Source organism: Acinonyx jubatus, chromosome A3, assembly GCF_027475565.1.
Source record: "Acinonyx jubatus isolate Ajub_Pintada_27869175 chromosome A3, VMU_Ajub_asm_v1.0, whole genome shotgun sequence".
Taxonomy (NCBI): Eukaryota; Metazoa; Chordata; class Mammalia; order Carnivora; family Felidae; genus Acinonyx; species Acinonyx jubatus.
Window position 1 is genome coordinate 9,612,833 of NC_069388.1, and position 20,899 is coordinate 9,633,731.

The 20,899-nt window shown below is 45.3% G+C and overlaps 2 long non-coding RNA genes across 2 annotated transcripts in view; one reads left to right on the plus strand and one right to left on the minus strand.

The window, feature by feature from the left end:
• LOC113595736 (uncharacterized) overlaps positions 1-20,899 on the minus strand; it is a 410,316-nt gene that overhangs the window by 200,586 nt on the left and 188,831 nt on the right. The gene's annotated exons all lie outside the window — the stretch shown is intronic.
• Positions 3,087-11,749, plus strand: LOC128311090 (uncharacterized). The gene is made up of 3 exons (XR_008289042.1): positions 3,087-5,236; positions 10,243-10,396; positions 11,176-11,749. It is a non-coding gene; the product is annotated as an uncharacterized LOC128311090 (long non-coding RNA).

A 20,899-nucleotide genomic window follows, 5' to 3' on the forward strand; every position in this document is an offset into this window, starting at 1 on the left:
ACACTCAAAATGGATAAAAGACCTAAATGTAAGACAGGAAGCCATCAAAATCCTGGAGGAGATAGCAGGCAAAAACCTCTTTGACCTCGGCCACAGCAACTTCTTACTCAACATATCTCTGCAGGCAAGGGAAACAAAAGCAAAAATGAACTTTTGGGACCTCATCAAAATAAAAAGCTTCTGCACAGCGAAGGAAACAATCGGCAAAACTAAAAGGCAACCGACAGAATGGGAGAAGAAACTTGCAAATGACATATCAGATAAAGGGTGAGTATCCAAAATCTATAAAGAACTTATCAAACTCAACACCCAAAAAACAAATAATCCAGTGAAGAAATGGGCAAAAGACGTGAATAGACATCTCTCCAAAGAAGACATCCAGATGGCCAACCGACACATGAAAAAATGCTCAACATCACTCATCATCAGGGAAATACAAATCAAAACCACCATGAGATAGCACCTCCCACCTGTCAGAAGGGCTAACACTAACAACTCAGGCAACAACAGATGTTGGCGAGGATGTGGAGAGAGAGGATCTCTTTTGCACTGCTGGTGGGAGTGCAAACTGGTGCAGCCACTCTGGAAAACAGTACGGAGGTTCCTCAAAAAATTAAAAACAGAACTACCCTATGACCCAGCATTTTCACTACTACGTATTTATCCAAGGGATACTGGTGTGCTGTTCTGAAGGGATACATGCACCCCAATGTTTATAGCAGCACTATCGACAATAGCCAAAGTATGGAAAAAGCCCAAATGTGCACCGATGGATGAATGGATAAAGATGTGGTATATATATCCAATAGAGTATTACTCAGCCATCAAACCGAATGAAATCTTGCCATTTGCAACTACGTGGATGGAACTCGAGGGCGTTATGCTAAGCGAAATTAGTCAGAGAAAGACAAAAATCATATGACGTCACCCATATGAGGACTTTAAGACACAGAACAGGTGAACATAAGGGAAGGGAAGCAAAAAGAATATAAAAACAGGGAGAAAGGCAAAACATAAGAGACTCTTAAACGTGGAGAACAAATAGAGGGTTGCTGGAGGGGCTGTGGGAGGGCGGATGGACTAAATATGTAAGGGGCACTAAGGAATCTACTCCTGAAATCATTGTTGCACTAGATACTAACTAATTTGGATGTAAATTGAAAAAATAAAATTAAAAAAATAATAATAAAATAAGATAAAAAAAAAAGACTTAGCCTCAAGACTTGGCTCCGTGGCCTCCTATCTATGTGACTTATGTGGCTTTCCTCTCTAAGTTTCTCTATGGAACAGAACCATCATAATAATTATACTGTGGTTACTGGAAAGATTGAACGAAGCGATACACTGAGATATGATCGCCCCTACAAGATCTTATTGCAGCTTGAAACACCACCCATGTAGAAATGAATGTGCCAAGGCTCTGAGTTTCTTCAGGCATGAAAGGTGAAAGGAAAAAGACCCACTGGGATTCTTGCCTCAGGGGCTGTGAAATGCCTTGCTCTTGGAGAAGAATCATGGAACCCACTGAGCATGTTCCTGGCAGTCTTGTCATGCAGGGAGGTGCTGCTATGGTCATGCTTCCTGTATTGATGCAGGTGCCAGTGGTCATTCACTACACCAGTGGTTCTCAAATAGGGACCATTTTGGCCCCAGAGGACATTTGACAATGTCTGGAGATATTTTCGTTTGTCACGCTGGGTGGGTTGTGGGTAGAGGACAGGGACACTGCTGAACAGCCTACGATGCACAGGACAGCCTCCACCACAGGAAATTATCACGGTCAAAACATCAATAGCGCTCCTGTTCTGGAATAAGGCGAACCTCACCAAACCGGTGCCTGGTGGTAAAGTAAACCCTTGTATTTCTAAGTCAGGACACCTGTGCCCTAAAGAAACCAGCTGATGCAAATGGGTAAAACAAGGATATTTCAAAGGGAAAGAAGAGTCAGATGTGGGAAAGCTTGGTGAGAGTGAAGACGTGGGGCTTGGAGGAGGAGTGTTTACTCTCTGGAGTGTTCCCTCCACCAGTCTAAAGAGCAGAAGACAAGGATCCAGGTATTAGATTGTTTGGCAGTGAGTCCCTCCCTTCTGTGAAGACGCACACCATGACCCAAACTGCCGGGGGTTACATATAACCAGAGATGTTAATGAGTAACCCTGAAATGTGATTCAGTAAAATTGCCCAATTTCTAAAGTTTATTTATTTGGAGGAGGGAGTACGGACAGAGAGAGGGAGAGAGAGAATCCCAAACGGAGCCCGATGTAGGACTGGACCCCACAAACCCTGAGATCACGACCTGAGCCAAAACCAAGAGTCGGATGCTTAACCGACTGAGCCACCCAGGCACCCCTAAAATTTCACAGGTTTTAAGGAGCTTGCAAGGGAAGTCGGTTGTGGGCCAAATATGGCTCATGCTCATCTGAATGACCTTGGAGGGTGAATCAATTCAACACGACGAGATAAGTACAAAGTAGAAGTGAGTACCAAGGTGGAGAGGCAGCCGGGAGCTTGGCCGTGTCACCCTCCACCCAGATAAATGGAGAGGCCTTGGAAGGCAACAGGCACAGCAGCAAAGAACTTGGGCTGCAGAAGAAGTCCTGGCCACCATCACTCAGCTGGAGAAGTTCCTCCTGTCTCTAAGTATCTATAAGATGCTAAGCACGTCCCCTTGTGATGCTGGTCTCAGGCGGGGTGAGATAAGACATGCGCAGTACGTGATAAGGACACCGTTAAAGGCAGCCGTGACAGTGGCTTGTTCTGCAAAGTCCCAACTTGGTTTTGAAATAGGCCCTGTGATGAAACCACAGTAGAATAAAGACTGTCAGCTTACAGCATTACTTCTGGTCTGACAGGTAAGTGGGCTTCCATTTGGGTCTTATGCTCTGTATTTGAGCACTCTAATTGGGGGAATGAGGTCCAAGTCAGGATAAATCACAGATATGCAAACTTTCTATTTTGTGTATAATTCACAAGCCAGAATTTCCAGCGAAGCTTTGGAGCTTATCCTTTTTTTTTCCCTTTTTTTTTTTTTTTTAGGATAAGAAATGTTCTTGAAACAGAAGACATTGTAGACAGCTCTCATTGCCTTCTGGGTAATCATGTCTTTAAAGTAAGCTCCTGAGGCTTATTATGAAACAAATTGCATCTTACTCACGTCCTTGGAGAGACGGTTTAGATGGATGGGTGTTGGGAGTGGAAGCTTCCAGAAGCCGATCTTGTTTCCAAGGAAAAGAATATGCTTTCACTTTTTCATGGTATACAGTGGATTGTTTCTATGCCCATTCCTGAGTCTTCCACAGGAACACATAATGGCTATCTGCTGCCACAACGGTGAAGGAATTTTCCACTCTGATAACTGTGATGCTGTCTCATCTTTATGAGGTGCAGAGGGAACGAGTGTTTGCCTGGAATTAGCAACTGTTAACCCATCTTCTCCTGGGAGCTTAAGACTCAACAGCAGCCGTTAGCTGACATTTACCGAACCCCTCCTGTGTGTGTGCAGCGCTGTTCTAGAACCTAGAGCTTCAGGGCTGTGGAAGTCACAGTTATGTAGTCACGGTCACTGGAGTGGCCCCTGGGGAAGGTGGCAGGGACCAGGGCCAGGAGCAAGGCTGAGTCAGGGTCTCAGCAAGAGAGGGGTGCACGCTCCCAACTGTGTGGTGTAAGAAGCACTTAATAAAGGGACTGTCTACACAGACTGAGGCAGTGTCTGGGCGAAGCAATAAGTACATCTAGAACAGTGACAGTGGCAACCATTAACACCCCCAGGCCTGACGGGACAAGAAGAGAAAGTGCCACCAGAACCGAGAAAGGTAACTGCGTGGAGAGGAATACCAAGGGGACCTGTGGCCTGTTTTACAGTGACAACCATCCCATGGACATGCAGAGGGGAGGGAGGTGGGGGAAATACCCCAAACTCTTTCTCTCCCACCCTCAATCTTCTTTGGTGCCCTTACTGGCCAAGCCCAACAGGAAACTGGAAGGCAGAGAGCCCATCGCTGCAGACCCCATGGTCAGCCTCCCAGGACACGGAGCAGGCTGATGGGGATGTGGACCTAGACAGACCAGTGAAAGGGATCCAACACGTTGTCTAGCATCTGTGATGTTTGACTTTGTACAAGGAAAATGCATTCAAGTGAAGAAGGTGAAGGACGCGAGGGAGAAAGAGGAAAAAGGAAGAAAAGGCAGGAAGAGGTGAAGAAAGGTAAGTCAACAGGCAATGAAGTTCAGAGGAGGTGTGTCCTTGAGTAAACACCAGTTGCTATGGGAACACCAGGAGGAGTCCCTACCTTGGACTTGGGGAGTCAGGGAGGGCCTCCTGAGGAAGGAACCCCTGGATTGACGCTTGAAAAGCTGGTAAGAATTTGCCAGGTCAGAAGGTAGAGAATGGCACTGACAGAGGTCCACGAGTGAACCAAGGTTCTTGGAGGTCAAAGCTAAGTTTAGGGAGAAGCAAGGAGTAAGACTAGTGGAGGAAACAGAGCATCCGAGAGACCGTTGGATGTAACAACAAGGAGCTTCATGCTAAAGCAAATGGGAGACGTGGAAATGAGGGACAAGAGTAAATCGGCACTTTCATTTTTTTCCTCCAGCTTTACTCCCAGGAAGTACATTTAATGCTGCCAACCTTTTGGCAAACACATCCCTGTTTGTCCCTGTACTTGACAAAAGGAAAGTATGCGTGGGAGATTGGTTTGTCTGTTTAATCCATGGCCAAGATCCAAAGGGCCCAGGAAAACAACACAGGTGGTTCTTTGGTTGGCTGAATGTTTCCATGAGAAAAGAAACTGCTGTCTACTATCCACGGCACACCTGAGTAGAGATACCAACATTTCGAAAGGCAATCCGACACACCTTTGGCATTTAAGAACCGAAGTCTTCAGCCTCGGCATGGTGAGTCGAGCCCAGATTAATGACCTTTCAGACTATAGGCTCAAGGAATTCGAAATAGGTCAGTCTTGCAAAGAATTTTAAGAAATCGTTGAACCACAGCAAATCAGACTTCTCATTGGTTCCATCCACCCTTAAGCAAGTGGCCCTCCCCATATCCTCAGAGACTCCATTTCCTCTGCTCCCTCCACTTGGAGGTTGGGAGAACAAACATAGACTGCCTGCAAAGGCACTACCTTTGGTGCAAAACAAAGGATGTGCATAAATAGAAGCCTGGTAACTCCTCATTGGGTTCATCATTTCCAGGCCACCAGTTCACGGAGGAGGGCCAATTTTCATAACTCATGTGAATGTTCTTTGCATATTTGCTTTCTTTATGAGATGTGTTTTGCAATAAATGAATCATGCAATATAGTGATCTGACAGATAAAATTCCCAGGTCATGGTCTGTTTTTGTCTTTATCTTGGTAACATGCATTCTGCAATTATGAGTTTGGAAATAGAAACTATCTTATCACCTCCCCCCACCCCCCGGCACTGATAACCACTGGCAGGATCCCCAAAATCCTAAAACAAACATGAACATGATCCACTGGTTTAGTCTATATGTTTTTCAAAGGACGTGGGGGGGGGGTGGGGTTCTACGGATTTTACCTTTTTTCTGTATTTCCAAATCTTGTAGGATATTAACATCAGCACTTACCTGATGCCCTTTCTTAACAGATCTTCTCAAACTACACTACCCTTGCTCTCACAACACTAATCTTTGCCAACATCGAGGTTCACATTTCTGCAAAGGACAGTTCTGGGGGCGGGGGGGCCATGGCTTTGTTATAAGGGTTCTACCCAGGACAGCTACCCCTTCTTGGGGCCAATGGCTCCTCCCCTACTCTTCCAACTTGTTCTGGGGATGGCTCTTGGTCACATAAGTCCCTTCCCCTTCCTAAACACGTGAATGAACACAGTCTGGGCCAATGATCCCATCATATCCCCTGGCCACAGTGGTCGGTCCAGGGATGGCGTAAGTCTAAGGCCAAGGCCAGTCAGAGAAGCAGGGATAAGACTAATAGTGAAACTTCAGACTCAGTCAATGCCCTTGATCCACGTATGCCTGAAACTAGCTGCTCCATCCTGCCCATGGTTTGCTTCAAGAAGGCAATAAATGTCCCTCTTTTGCTTAAGATAGTTTGATTTTTCTATAACCTGTAAGTGAATGAGTCCTGATGAATATATCATGCTTGTCATGCTTTTTAGAAAATAAAACGATCAATTTTCTTTCTATATTAAATTTCTTTACCCATAAAATGCTAACAGAATATCACAGGTCCCTGGTATGGCTGTGACCTGTGCACCCCCGCTCCCGGCCCGCTGGGACCACCCCCACTTGATCAACGCCCTGCTGCTGCAATCTTGACATTTTAATCATGTTTACTGTTTGAAGGAAAAGCCCCACAAATTAGGTAGCTGGTCCAGAGAGAACCCAGCACTTGGTGACATCACAGAGGTAATAAGGGAGGGGTTCATACACAAAGGGCACCCATACCTCAGAGTGGAATCATTCTTTCCACTGGTGGTATAATGAGCAGACGCTAATGAGGGGGGGGGGGGGGAAGGGGAAGACCGTGGGGGGCGGCTGCTGATGGAATTGGCCATGACCTCCAGAAAGGCATTTTTGGTGGGTCCCTAGGAAGCACTGGGGAGAGACCCCCGGGGGTGGGGTAGGAAGGGCAAACTCTGATCATATGTTCAAGTCAGTGGGAGACGTTCTAAATGAAGGAACAAAATAAACACTCCTCATTAGGAAAAAAAAAAAAAGTCATTAGGGCCAGACTGCCTGGGACAGGCAGATTAGGAATCAGATTGCCGGGGTCTGATTTCTGCTACTGCCTAGCTGTGTGACCTTGGCCAAGTTACCTAACCTCTCTGTATCTCATTTTCCTCATCTGTACAATAAAACTAAGAATTGTACCCATCTCATCATGTTTTGTCAAAATCATATTAGGTAACATATGCAAAGCAGACAGCACAGTGTCTGGCACAAAACAAATCTTCAATAAAATTCGATGACGATGATGATGATCGTTATGCATAATTTAGGAATAAGCAGTGTAGTTCTGTGAATAGATAATTAAAGAGTTAGGGATAAGGTATCTTTTACTGGGTGAGAAGCAGTGTTCTAAGCCAGAAATTCTCAAATGTTAGGTCTCAGGAAGCCTTTACACTTTCACAAATTATTTAGCTTCCCAAAGAGCTTTTGTCTGTATGGCGTAGAGCGATCAATATTTGCCACAAGAGGAGTTCAAACCAGGAAAGTTTCCAAATATATATTTACCAATTCGTGTTAAAACCATAATATATTAATAATAATACATAATAGAAATAAATAATAGCAAACCCATTCCATGTTAACGTGTTAAACACCCTATGCTTATAAAAATGTAACTATAGTTCCGAAAACATTTTTGTAGTGAGAGGCGCATTTTTAAAGTGTGGTTTCAGACTCTGGCTACATTGTCCTCCCCACCCCCGTACTCAGTCTGTGGTGCTATCTTGTTCTGGTTGAAATAAGTATACGAGGAAAATCCAGTCGGACACAAGTATGTGGTTCGAAAAGAGAAGACTACTTTAAGATTTTCAGATAAGAATGGATGCTCTCCTCTGATACTACACCAAAACTCAACAGGTAATAAAGTCGATTGCAGTGTGAAATCAAAAAGTGTTTCAGATTAACAGGAAAATCCATTTGCTCTATCTTGCAATTTGAATGGATCTTTTACACATGCCTGATTTTCTAATAGCAGAGACTGGTCGCCCGGAAAACACGGACTTACCAAGTTGCAAAGTTATTCCACATACTGGTGCGTTTCCTACCCTACCATCTCATCAGAAGTTGGTTAAGCGTCTGCCTCTTGAATTTCAGCTAAAGGCATGATCTCACGGTTGGTGAGTCTGAGCCCGTCGCTAGGTTGTGCACTGACAGCACAAAGCCTGCTAGGGATCTCTGTATCCCTCTCTCTCTCTCTCTGCCCCTCGTCTGCTCTCTCTTTCTCTCTCTCAAAAATAAATAAATAAATGTTTTGTTTTGTTTTTAAGTACTGAAGTATGAGAATGCTGTCGAGCTCAGGGTGGTGGCTTCGAGTTTTCCGAAATTCTAATTTTTGCTCAAAAATAAAAATGTTATCCTTGGCCGCAAATATCACTAGTTGCTGTCCTTGCAAGGACGGTTCCTTTTGTTCATTAGAAAAAAAAAAAAAAAATCTGCCAGATCCTGAGGTCTGAGTCACCATGAATTGTCGTTCATTCTTCCAGGTAAATATGGTGTTTCCTGGAAACAATGGTGACTTCATCTCCCACCTCAATCAAACAAGGGTTTTCTCTTAAAGATACCATCCTAATTCTTACACAGCAGCAATTCTTTGTATATACCTTCCATTTCATCAGACAGAATATTAAAAATGTCAAGATTTAATAAAATTAAGACATGTTACTACCTCAAGGGCGCTATTGATTGACTGATTGATTTTTGAGAGACAGAGAGAGACAGAGCACAAGCGGGGCAGGGGCAGAGAGAGGGAGACCCAGAATCCGAAGCAGATTCCAGGCTCCAAGCTGTCAGCCCAGAGCCCGACGCGGGGCTCAAACTCACGGACCGCGAGATCGTGATCTGAGCCCAAGTCGGACGCTCCACCGACGGAGCCCCCCAGGCGCCCCTTCAAGGGCGCTCTTAAGTGAAACTGGCATCCATTTTTTTCCCTGCAAGTACATTCTGGTGAAGACCAGGCTATGGCTCCTGGTCCAGATATACCACCACCTTGAGTCACACTGAGCCTCCGGAAGATCTACCCATCACTGCTCTTGAACCATCAGCCCAGCTCAGTGAGAAAGGCAGCCTCTTTGGCATCATTTCAAAAATACTTTCGCCTTTGTGGATCCTAGTCTCTGGGATCAAATCACACTTTGAGAACTGCTCCTCTAACCTGCCCCCCCACCCACCCACCTACCCCCCCCCCCACTCAATCATTGCAAGAACTCTGGGACATGGATGTTATTATCCCCATTTGGCAGAGAAGAAAACTGAGGCAAAGTGAGGCTTGCTTCTGACCATCAGCCACTGAGAGGAAGGGGCAAAAATTCGGCTGAAGCATGGGCTCCCAGCCACTAGGGTGAAAAGAGGGTATGATTTCATCTGCATATTATTTCCAGCTCTTTGAGACAGATATGCTACAGTAATGAGGGCAAAAGGGAAAGGAATGTAAAGTCAGACCAAAGAATAAAAAGAAAGATCAAAGAGAGGAAATTAGCTTGGACGAAAGATTACCATTTATCCACGAAAGTAAGATATCTTCCCCCACAAAGCCAGAACACAGCACATTTAAAACTGCACTGATGTAAAGGACAATTTAGATTTTTTAAAAATCGAGTAATAGAATAATGACAAGTATAAACTGAAAGCCTGGGATGGCACACTTGGGTCAACATCAGAGTTCAAGGAGAAGGGGCTGAGGGCTGAGCCAGGCTCTGAGAGAGCAGTACATGCCTTTTTCTTTAAGAGCAATTTACCAGGACTTATCCAAGCCTGTAAGTGCAATCCCTTAAGACCATCCAATTTCCTTTCTTTCTAATTCCGTACTTAGCAGAGCAACCTTCTGATAATTAATTTGGTTTCTCAGGTAAGTCAATACCGGGAAAGAGACTGGTTGAATTATTGTCCCAGCTGTATGGGCCTGCTCTAAATGAATAAATTGGTTTGTGGATTTATCAGTCCACTCCCCAAGAGTTCAGTTTGCAAATACCACTTTTGCTGGGGCGCGCTGACATTCGACTTGTCGACTTGCAATGCTGCGTGACCAAAGCGAGCGGGGCTGTTTTAAGACTTTCATAACCCTGGGCACTCATCATGGGGGTTCACCCTGCCGTGTTATATCAACTGTATTAAAATGCACACACATTCCCCGGGCTGCCATATTGCACAACACCAGTTGTGAATGGAGCTCCCAGGAATTGTGACAATAAGTGGCCCCACTTCTACTCTACATTAAATATCATTTGTTTTGTTAAAAATAAGTGGAAAGAATCTTTGTAAGGTTGCCTGTTTCGCTGTAAGTCACTCATTTGATTTACTTGTGGCCACAAGATCCCGGCAATCGTTATGTATGGCAGGAAATGCTAATCGCCCCCGGGATCCATTCTCTATTTCTTCATTTAGCTGAAGGCTTTCCTGTATCTCTAAACGTGGCCGTGTCTTTAAGTCCGGCCAGTTGGGTATGAGTAGGCATTACGTGGGTGACTTCCAGATCACATTCCTTACAACAGAAATGAGTTCATTTCTTTTATCCTCATTCCTTCTTGTAGTAACTTGGAACTGCTTGGTCAAGGTCAACAAGGACAAGACTTCAAAGGCTGGTAAAGCAAGGAAGGAACCCGGGCCCCTGGGTGGCATCATGGAACAGATTTGCCTCTGTCCGTGGACCACCTACCCACCTTCACACTATTGGACAGGAGACAAGTAAACTACCATGGTTTTGTTTTATATTGGGGGTCTCTCTATTACGTAGGCTTATCTTATACCCTGGCTGATAGCAGGGGTTGTAGTAAAGTGAGAGAATCAAATTATACATTTTTGTAATGAAGATTTTTATGATTGTTAAATTAAAGCCAGCATCCTTCCTACTATCTACCAGCCCTAAACTACCTGGCTCCGGCTCCTCTCTGACCTCATTTCCTCTTAATACCCGCCCCCCCCCCCAACACACACACACACACACACACACATACACACACACACACACACACACACACACACACTCTCAGACTCTCTGGACTCCTTGTTTCTCATCACATCAGACATCCCCTTGCCTCAGGATCTTTGCACTTACTGTCCCTTTCATGTGAATACCCTACCCCGTAACACTTTATGGCAAATCCCCGCACCTGCTTCAGGCCTTTGTTCAAATGTCACCTTCTCAGGGAAGCCTTCCTTGACCACCTGACTTACAAGTACACTTACCCTGCCTCTCCCCAGGCCACCATGCACCCAACGACTCCCCCTCTGCCTTATTTCTTCTATGGCACTTATGAACATAAGACACATTTATCTCATGTACTGTCTTTCTCCTTTCATCACAAGGGCAGGTATTTTTGTGTTTTGGTCGCTGTAATACACCCAGAACCCAAGGGAACCTAATACATGCTTAGTAAATATTTGTTGAATAAATAGGTTAATCATTTTCAAATTAATTTTTTTCTTTATATGTTAAACTGATTTTTTTTTTTTTTTGCTTTCAGGTTTCAAATATTTTGGAGGCCCCTAAAAGGTGTATAGGCTGTAGGCACTGGGCATAGAGTGCCTAATGCATGCCGTAGACCAGAATGTGTGAGGGACAAGGATGCCCCCCCACCCCCCCCGCCCCCCCTCCCATCTTGCCGACACAGAGCCCTCGGCACAAGACAGCAGACACTGAGCACTTCTCACAGCCCCGGAACCCTAATCATACTCTGTCCGTGTGCCCTGCCCCCATCCTTCCTGGCCCCCCAGTTTCTGCCATTGGGCTTTTGGGGCTGTTTTTGCCACATGCAAGAGAACTAGGTCCTGGGAGTTTATGCCCTTTCTACCTGGCTCTTAGCCAGCGACCAACTGGAAAGGAATACAAAGGCCCAAGCCTTTTGCCACCAGTTGGGAAAGGCTCTGAGGTGTGGTTTCCACTCCAGAGCCTCCTTCCCCCATCAGGCAGATCAGGAGGAGGCTGGGATTTGCCTGAGGTCACACATTGCTTGCCTTCTTTCTCTTCCCTGTCCTGCTCCCCTCCCCTGCTCCCCTGGGATCCTTTTATCCCATTCTTCTGGGAACATATTCTCAATAAATCCCTTGCACATGAATCCTTGTCTCAGCTCCTGCTTCTAAGGAATCTGACCTAAGACGCCCAAAATAGCATCCCCCCCGGCCACACTCGGCTGCCTGACTTTGCCAAGAGATAAAAGCCACATTGGCCGTGGCTGGCCGTGGCTGCCAGTGGCTGCCGTCCCCCCAACCGAGGCTGAAGTAGCACACGGGACACTTTGCTGTGCTCCTCACGGCACCGACGGCCGGCACGGCCACCACCACGCAGATCCCCCGGGAGGAGGAAGAAACTACTGGATGAAGCAGGGAAAGAAAACGACCGCACGATGCTCAGAAGCACAAAGGTTGGAGAAGAGTGCCAAACTACTGAGAAGTGGGTTCGAGCTCAACTCACCTACAGATTTGTTATAGGACCCAGATGGGCCTCCATGTGACAAATTCCGGCGAGGCCACCCTCCAGTGCCAAGACAGGGTTGAGCTTTTGATTCTTCCAGAGAAAATGTACCACAGCAGCACTCTTGTTTCCAGCCTGCTTGTTTGAATTAGAGCTTTGCAGCATTTTAGCTGTGGTATCTCTGGGGAGGAGTGAATATGTCAGTGTAATTAACTCATCTGATGAGAGAGGTCTTGTTTATTTCCCCTACAAAATAACAGGTGGTGGCTGAGCTCCGATACATTATGGTGATATGAAATGCATTTAGCATAAATCATATTAAATAAATAGGGAGACAAAATGATTTCAAGGTACATTTTTTATTGTTTTAAATTAAGTTTTGCAAGGGAACAGCTGCATACCAAAAAGCCACAAAGCTGCTCCCCACCTCCAATCTGCTCTTCTGAGAAAGAGTTAAGGACACGCTCAAGTTCCACCCACCAGGACTAATAGAAACTTGAGTATTGTTTTCAAATTAGGAACCAAACAATCGCTGGCTTTCTGAGCACCCTCTTTGTGCACGGCAAAGAGCGGTCTAATCAATTTGGGTAATCAGTTAAAACAACCTTACACAATTCATTTCACAAAATCCACAGTGACATTCATTTAATAAACACGTGGAAGCAACACCATGTGCTGGGCATTAAGTAAATAAAGACAAATAAGACAGAGTCTTTGCCACCGAGGGCTCAGAGCCTAAGAAGGATAGTAGACAATGAGGTGTTTTCAGGGATTATAATGGCAAAGCATATCCTTTCTCTCTACGAAAACTTCAGAAATTTCCAAACGTGACTTTTTTTTTATTTGCAGTTAAATGAAACCCAATCCTGGAAAGTAGAAAAAGTAGTGTCGGTCAACAGGAAATGCTGCAGAACTCCGGACGTGTTGGATTTGCTCTGAGCATCAGGGACGGCAGGTGGGAGGAAATGGGGAAGGGAAGGAGGACGGGGTGTGCAGGGAGCAGCAAAGACAACTCCAGCCTCAAAGTCTGCAACTAGTAAGAGCCGAGAGGCCTGAAACGTGCTGAGTACTGGCCCCAAACATACTAGTCCCTCGTCCCTGGAACCTGTCCCTGGTGCCGTATGGGGGAAAGAAAAATGCACAGAATGCAGACAGGGTTAAATTGATGGAGAGATTATCTGGGATTATCCCCCGGCCCTAATGCCATCAAAGTGTCCTTATAAGAAAGAGGCAGAGAGAGCTCGCCCACACAGAAAAGAAGACAGTGTGACCCCAGAGGCCAACACTAGAGAACATAGACTCACAATTTCTATTATTCCTCAAGAAGGAATTCTAGACAGAGAAATTATAAAACTAAGAATAACAATACAACACAATCTCCTGGAGCTGAAGAAGGAAAAAAATTCTTTAAATCGAATAGGACTTTGAACATCAAGCAAGACAAAAACTAATAATAATAAAATAAAAGCCCTCCCCTATCCACTTATGTGGAAATTTCAGGACAAAAGATACAAGTATAGGAAGTTGAAGACAGACCATAGAGCTAAAATAGCTTACCTAAATTATTAAAATTCTGGTTCTCATTGGATGTCACAGCTAACATTGTCAACAGCATCTGGTGCCCAAGGCGTGAGTTCAAATTCTGCTAACACCATCGACAACCTGGTGGGCAGCATAGCACAGAACCAAGAGCTTAAGGGTCTGTTCTCACCAGCATTCAATGCTCAGTCTGCTCCGAGGCCAGCTATCCAAAACCAGGTAGGTTCGTTAATAAACCTAAGTAAACTTCCTTACCATTAGTTACGGCAAGCCTCAACTCTACAGCGCCCCGCGTGGTCATCATCCCTGAGAGCACATGAAGGCAGTGTAATACAGGAAGTGCACAAGTGTCCTTGTAAACCATGAGTTGCAAACCAGAGAGCTTGAATTTGATCTGGTACAAAGACCTATTTTATTGCTCAGGAGTGAAAAGAAATTAAAACTCAGAATGTCCAGAATAACCCAGATTCCCTAGTTCGCTTAAGGAAATCTGTCAAAGCCGGGACCACGTGCCGGCAGGACAACGGGCTGGCTTTGGCCATCTCTGTAGACTCCGACTTGGCTCCACAGGCTGGGAGGGTGTGGCTTGTCAAAGTCCCCTCCGGTCTCCGCTCTCAAACACCTGCCTGATTCACCGGCTGGCATCAGCTGACTGACCCAGGAACGTATTTGATTGTGCAAACTCTGCCATGAACAAGGGACTTCCAAGTAGCCAGTTCAGGGCTTGCAGGAGTGAGGTTTCTCCTCTCCACCCAGTTGGAACTCCCGGGGCTCAAGAGACCACGGTCCTCAGTCCATAATGGGCATGTCATATAATCACACTGTAGCGCATTATCATTTCATTTAAAAGGAGTGACTGCTGAAATTACATTTCCCATGTAAAACAATAACACGATTCCCAGTTGATCAGCAAATAAATAAGAGAAAACAGCTTTGTAATTATTTCAACAGTGGTCTGATTCAAAAAAAAAAAAAACCAAAGCAAAACCCATCAAATGCCATGTCAAGAGAGAGAACTAAGCAGCAAGCACTGGGCAAACATTTTATCTGAGTTGAGTCCAGCACCTGCTACTCTGAGGATGACTTCTATAATGAAAAGCTGTCGTGTGCAAATGACCCATCACACGAAAATTCCGCTGTAGATGTCGCAGATGCACGTGGTGCGTGTGAGAAAGAAATTAATCAATACGAAGATGAACACCAGCAATCTATCGCAACCACGCTGTTTGACAATAATGCAACGGAGGGCGAGGGGACAGACAGGGCTCAGGAAACTCACAAAAGTGCAGGAAACGCCAGCGGTAATCACGAATTAGTAACTCTGGCTAGAAATGGGAAAAACAAGAGTATGCAGAGGAAAAAAATATCGTCAGCAAACGCCCATCCCTATGTCGCCAGTCGAAGCCACCAATATCTCTCCCCTGAATTATGACAGTGAACGGCTCGCTGGCCTGTTCCCCACCATACGTGACCCGCACAGCAGCCAGAACCGTCCCGTTACAACACAATTCACATCGAGCGACCTACGCCTCTAATCGGACTCTTCTGTTGGCATCCCTGTCTTTTTTGACATCCCCTGGCTTTTTTGTTCATAAAAGCCCCAGTCCCCACGTGACCTATGGAACCTGAATGGCTGGATCCCCCATTCCCCATCTTTCCTTCACGTCCTCCAGGCATGTCAACTAGACGCAGTTTTCAAAACCTGCCAGGCGTGACAGGTGCCGTTCTGTCCTTCTGCAATTGGCTTCTCTCAGACAACCCAGAGCTTGCTCCTCAGGAGGTCTTTTAAAGGCCTCCTCCCCATGCAGGTCTCCCTGGCCAGTCTATCTGACAGCCATGACCACTCCCTTCCCTGTCTTCTTAGCGTGTGACCCTCTCAATTACAGACATTTGAGTCAAGCGTCGGGTGTACTGTCTGTCTCCCCAGTTAGACCACAGACTCCAGGAGATGGGAAAGGTGTGCCTGTTTTGTTCTCTGTGGTAGCCCACGTACCAGGAGAGTGTCTGGGATGTAGAAGGTGCTCAACAAAGATTTGTTGAATTCATGACGGCAATTCAGAGATAAACAGGAAAACAATGATAAATAATAACATGCAAAAAGGATTGGGTAAATTTACCATCCCCCAAACGGCCCCCTCCCCCTCCAAGAGGATCTGTACCAATCTCCTCCCAATGGAACAGATCAACTGGAGGTTCTGGAAAGAGGAGCTCCAAGAACTGTGCCTGGAATGGTGACCCTCTCTCCCCTTCTCCTGTGGAGTATCTGTATGGTGCACCCTAGCCTAAAACCACCAGTCTCTCTCTCTCTCTCTTCCTCCTTCATCAAGAATGAAAATGGTTTGATTTGTAATTCCGTTTGACAAACACTTATTTGCTGAATTGAATTTGCAAGGACGCTCAGGCTTCAGTGTGGCAGAAAGAGAAAATTATTATTTAGTCTTAGAAGGAGTTTTTACTCCACTCATTTGTGAAGATTAACAATAAATATTAGGCAGCAATCTGATTGCGTCGTATTTGCACACATCTTCTATAAAAACCATTGATGGTGGAGCGCCTGGGAGACTCAGTCGTTAAGTGTTCGACTTCGGCTCAGGTTATGATCTCATCGTTTGTGGGTTCGAGCCCCATGTAGGACTCTGCTGTAACACAGAACCCACTTCAGATCCTCTGTCTCTGTCTCTCTCTTCCCTTCTCTCTCTCTCTCTCTCTCTCTCTCTCTCTCAAAAAAAGAAAAAAAAAACTGATGGTAATTTGACAATATGTGATGCTCTTCTGCAAAACTGCAGCACGATCAAGAGTTAAGAACCAGAAAACGGTGCATTTCCAAGAAGCCCATTCTCCCAATGCAGTGTCTGCTTTGGGGCAAGTCCTCCTCCTCTATATGGAAAAACAAGCCTCTTCCAGAGCAGATCACTGCTGCAAGACAGGTACATGAACCGAAGGAGGGGCCACATGAGCTGATTCACCTGAGAAAGCCACATGAAATTGGTAAGCATAATCTGCATTATCCTTTCTGCTTCCTTCAGTCTATCAGAGGTATCTTAAAAGGTTGAGGAAGCCTGCCTCATAAATAATCATGCTTATGACTGAGCACATTGTGTTTGCAATTTCTCAACTGCAGCACTGTTGAAATTTGGGACTGGGAAATTCTTTGCTGTGTGTGTTGGGCAGGGGAGGGGGGCGGGTTGTCTCTGTTCATTGTAAGATGTTCAGCATCATCCATGACCTCTACCCATTAGATGCTAGTAGCACTACCTTCCACGGAATCAGAAATGTCTCCAGACATTGCCAAATGGTCCCTGGAGGGCAGAATCATCCTCAGTTGAGAACTACGGTTGTCGAATGATCTTTCCACAAACTGAATTATATTTTCATCACCTACGGTTAAAAATAATACATGATGAGGTCCTGTGAATGTATTACCATGGTATGTTTTATGGCCATTTCTTTTTCTCCTTCTGTATTACTTCCACCGTATTTCAGGCTCTTAGGAGCTTGGTCTTAATCAGGGAGAAAATTTGATTGCAAGGAATAGAAATCCAACCCACTTTGACCAAGTAAAAAAAAGTATAGTTAGAAGTATGCAGAAAAATTTCTAGACCAAAGAAAGCACAGGGAGGATTTCCAAGATACACAGGTGGTCGATCTCTTTCCCTCCTCCTCTCCTTGTTCTTCATCCCTCCCCCCAACACATTTGCCTTCCGCACAGCAGCAAGAGAGAGTCCTTGAAAACCTCATGCCTCATGGCTCTTGCACTCGTTCCTCTGCCTACAGTGTCCTTTCTCCCAGATGTCCATGTGGCTTGTTCCTTCACTTCATTCAAGTTCCTGCTCAGGTGGGACCTTTCAGAGAGGCCTTCCTTGGCTAATCTATCTACAATAGCAAGACTCCCTCCAATTATTCCCTGTGTCCTTATTCTGTTACCCTTTCTTCATAGCTCTCAACTCTACAACATAATTTCAAGCAGTGTTATGTACTGTCTCTCTCCCACTTCTATACAGCAAATGCCAGGAGGTGAGGCCATGTCACTCCCGCATCCTCAAAGCCTAGAATCCTCAGAGGTTGGACTTGTTGAATCAATACTTGTTCCCAATCAGTATTTGTCAAATGAGTGGATAGATTCTTCCGTCTCTGAAGACAGACTCCTTTGTTCAGCACCCTTCCAGGTAGATCTTCAAGGATATCCCAGAGTGTATGACCCCAACTTAGTAAGAGTTGGGTTCCAGTTTGGGTTCTACACCAGTTAACTAATCCAGTCTCTGTGTCATTCTGAATTGGGGAAGAAAAAACTACCTGATCTGATTATCTTGTTTGGGTGCTCACTCCTTGTCCAACCACGTGTGGTAAGGAGTCAGGCTTCTAGGGATAAATCCTCCAAGCCACGCATATAAACAGATTATCTAAGAAAGGGGTGTGAATTGGTCAAGATTATGTAATTGTAGGTATGAGAGATTTCAGTGATGTCATGACTCCAAGAGCTTCCTGACTTTCTGGGGGATCCAGAGGACAAAGCTCTTGCACACAGCCTAAAACTCAAGTCGTGTTCGCAAAAGGCAGAAAGGCTAAAGTAATACACAGGCCAAAGACCATGGCAAGTGGGTGCTAACTACCACCACCACCTCTGGATCGTTTGTTTTTTTTTTTTTTTTTTAATGTTTATCTTTATTTTTGAGACAGAGAGAGACAGAGCATGAGCGGGGGAGAGGCAGAGAGAGAGAGGGAGATCCAGAATCCGAAGTAGGCTCCAGACTCTGAGCCATCAGCACAGAGCCCGACGCGGGGCTCGAACTCGTCAACTGCAAGATCATGATCTGAGCCGAAGTCTGACGCTCTACCGACGGAGCCACCCAGGCGCCCCACCCCTGGATCATTAATAGGAGTTTTAATCAGGAGATCAAAGAAAGGTTCCAAGACGAAAGTCGAAAGAGTCTAATTAAGGAGGAGAATGTAAATTATTCCCAAATTGCAAGCAAGCAAGTAGAAAGTATGTCCAAACTTGAAATCAGACATGGTCTAGGCTGCAGTGTGGTTGGGTACACACCTGGGAATGGGCTGTGGGGAGGGAAGGGAATATTGACCCGCCAAGACCCAAAACAGAAAGAAAGACTTAAGCATGTGGGTTGAGCACAAAGAAATTGATAAGATATGAAATTATTCCCTACTATTTGATAGGAGAGTCTTTCACAAGAGAGTAGGCAGAACAGGGTACCTTGGCCACAATTTAACAAGGATCTGCCTTTGAGCCCTGGAGAGGATGTCTGCAGAGATCTTATATACCTTTTCTGAGAAAGTATGAAAAGGTATGCGATGTCTCTTGAACAAAAGGCCGATCTCAGCAGGAGGTGGTGATGTAGCTGGGCACAAGCCCAGGGGATTTCTCACGGTCCTAATAACCAGCTCCCATCACGAGCCAATCCATCATATACACTATTTCCACATTAGTGTTATTAAAATGACACTTACAGCATGTCACTCCTTTGTTCAGAAGCCATCGATGACTCACTGATGCCTACTGGATGAAGTACAAATGACTCGACCCTGGCACTTACAATCTTCCATGATTTACACTAAAGAGTTTATTGTCCAAGAGCCAATGAGTGCAAGACTGAGTGTTATGGGTTAAATTGTGTCTCCCCCAAAAGATACGTGGAAGTCTCAAACCTCAGTACCTCCAAACTTGACCTTACTTGGCAATAAGGTCTTTGCAGATTTAACCAAGTTAAGATGAGGTCATCAAGAGTGGGCACTACTCCAGTACAACTGGTATCCTTATAAAAAAGGCAAATTTGGGCACCATACAAAGGGAAAACTAGGTAAAGACACATGGGGAGAAGAGGGCCATGTGGTAACAGAGGCAAAAGTTGGACTGGTGTACCTGCCAAGCCAGGGAGCACCAAGGATCATCAGAAGCTAGAAGAGGCAAGGAAGTAGTCTCTCCTGGCGTCATCTGAGGGAGCCTGGCCTGGCTAACACCTTCATTTCATACTCACAGTCTCCAGAGGGGTGACAGAATTCATTTCTGTTGGTTTAAGTCACCCAGCTTATACTACTTTGTAACAATAACCATAGAAAACTAACACCCTGGGGGAAATGGTGAGATAGGAGTTTTGCTTAATGGCACATGACAAGAGGGTGACCAGTTCTCCCATTTTCCCCAGCATGGAGGGTCTTTCACAGGGACTTTAAATACTAAAACTGGGAAAGTCTGAGCACACTGGAATGAATTGGTCACCTTCTACTGCAGCTCCCTCAGTAGGGCAGAACCCCAGGGAAGAAGTAGACCAGTGCCTAAAGAACCAGGAACTTCCTTTTGAGAGTCGAGTTAGAGAGGACGGTCAATGCAGAACCTAGTGGCTTCAACCAAGGCACAGTGGCAAAAAGAAGGGGGGGGAGGGGGGCAAAGAGACACAAAAGTTAAATTTAACATGAAGGTCCTACAAATTAAGATCAGAAAACTCATCCCCACGGGAGCCGAACCAGGAGAGAGATCAGGAAAATGGTGAGAAACAGAAAGTGCTCGTAACTGACTTCCCTGGGACAGATTCACCACACCTTCCCCAGCACTGACTATTTTTTTTCAATTTATACTTGTTTATAATTAGGAGGAAAGAGATCATATTTTATTTATTTTTTAAATATAATTTATTGTCAAATTAGCTAACATACAGCGTGTAAAGTGTGCTCTTGGTTTTTGGGGTAGATTCCCGTGGTTCATTACTTACATACAACACCCAGCGCCCATCCCAACAAGTGCCCTCCTCAATGCCCATCACCCACTTACCCCTCTCCCCCACTCCCCACTCCCCCATCCACCCTCAGTTTGTCCCCTGTATTTAAGAGTCTCTGATGGTTTGCCTCCCTCCCTCTCTGTTTGTAACTATCCCCCCCACCCTTTTCCCTCCCCCATGGTCTTCTGTTAAGTTTCTCAAGATCCACATAGGAGTGAGAACAAATGATATCTGTCCTTCTCTGGCTGACTGATTTCACTCAGCATAAAACCTTCCAGTTCCATCCACGTTGCTGCAAATGGCAGGATTCCATGCTTTCTCATTGCCAAGTAGTATTCCATTGTGTATCTAAACCACATCTTCTCTATCCATTCGTCAGTTGATGAACTCTTCCCATAATTTGGCTATTGTCGATAGCACTGCTATAAACATTGGGGTGCATGTGCCCCTATGCATCAGCCCTCCTGTATCCTTTGGATAAATTCCTAGTAGTGCTATTGCTGGGTCATC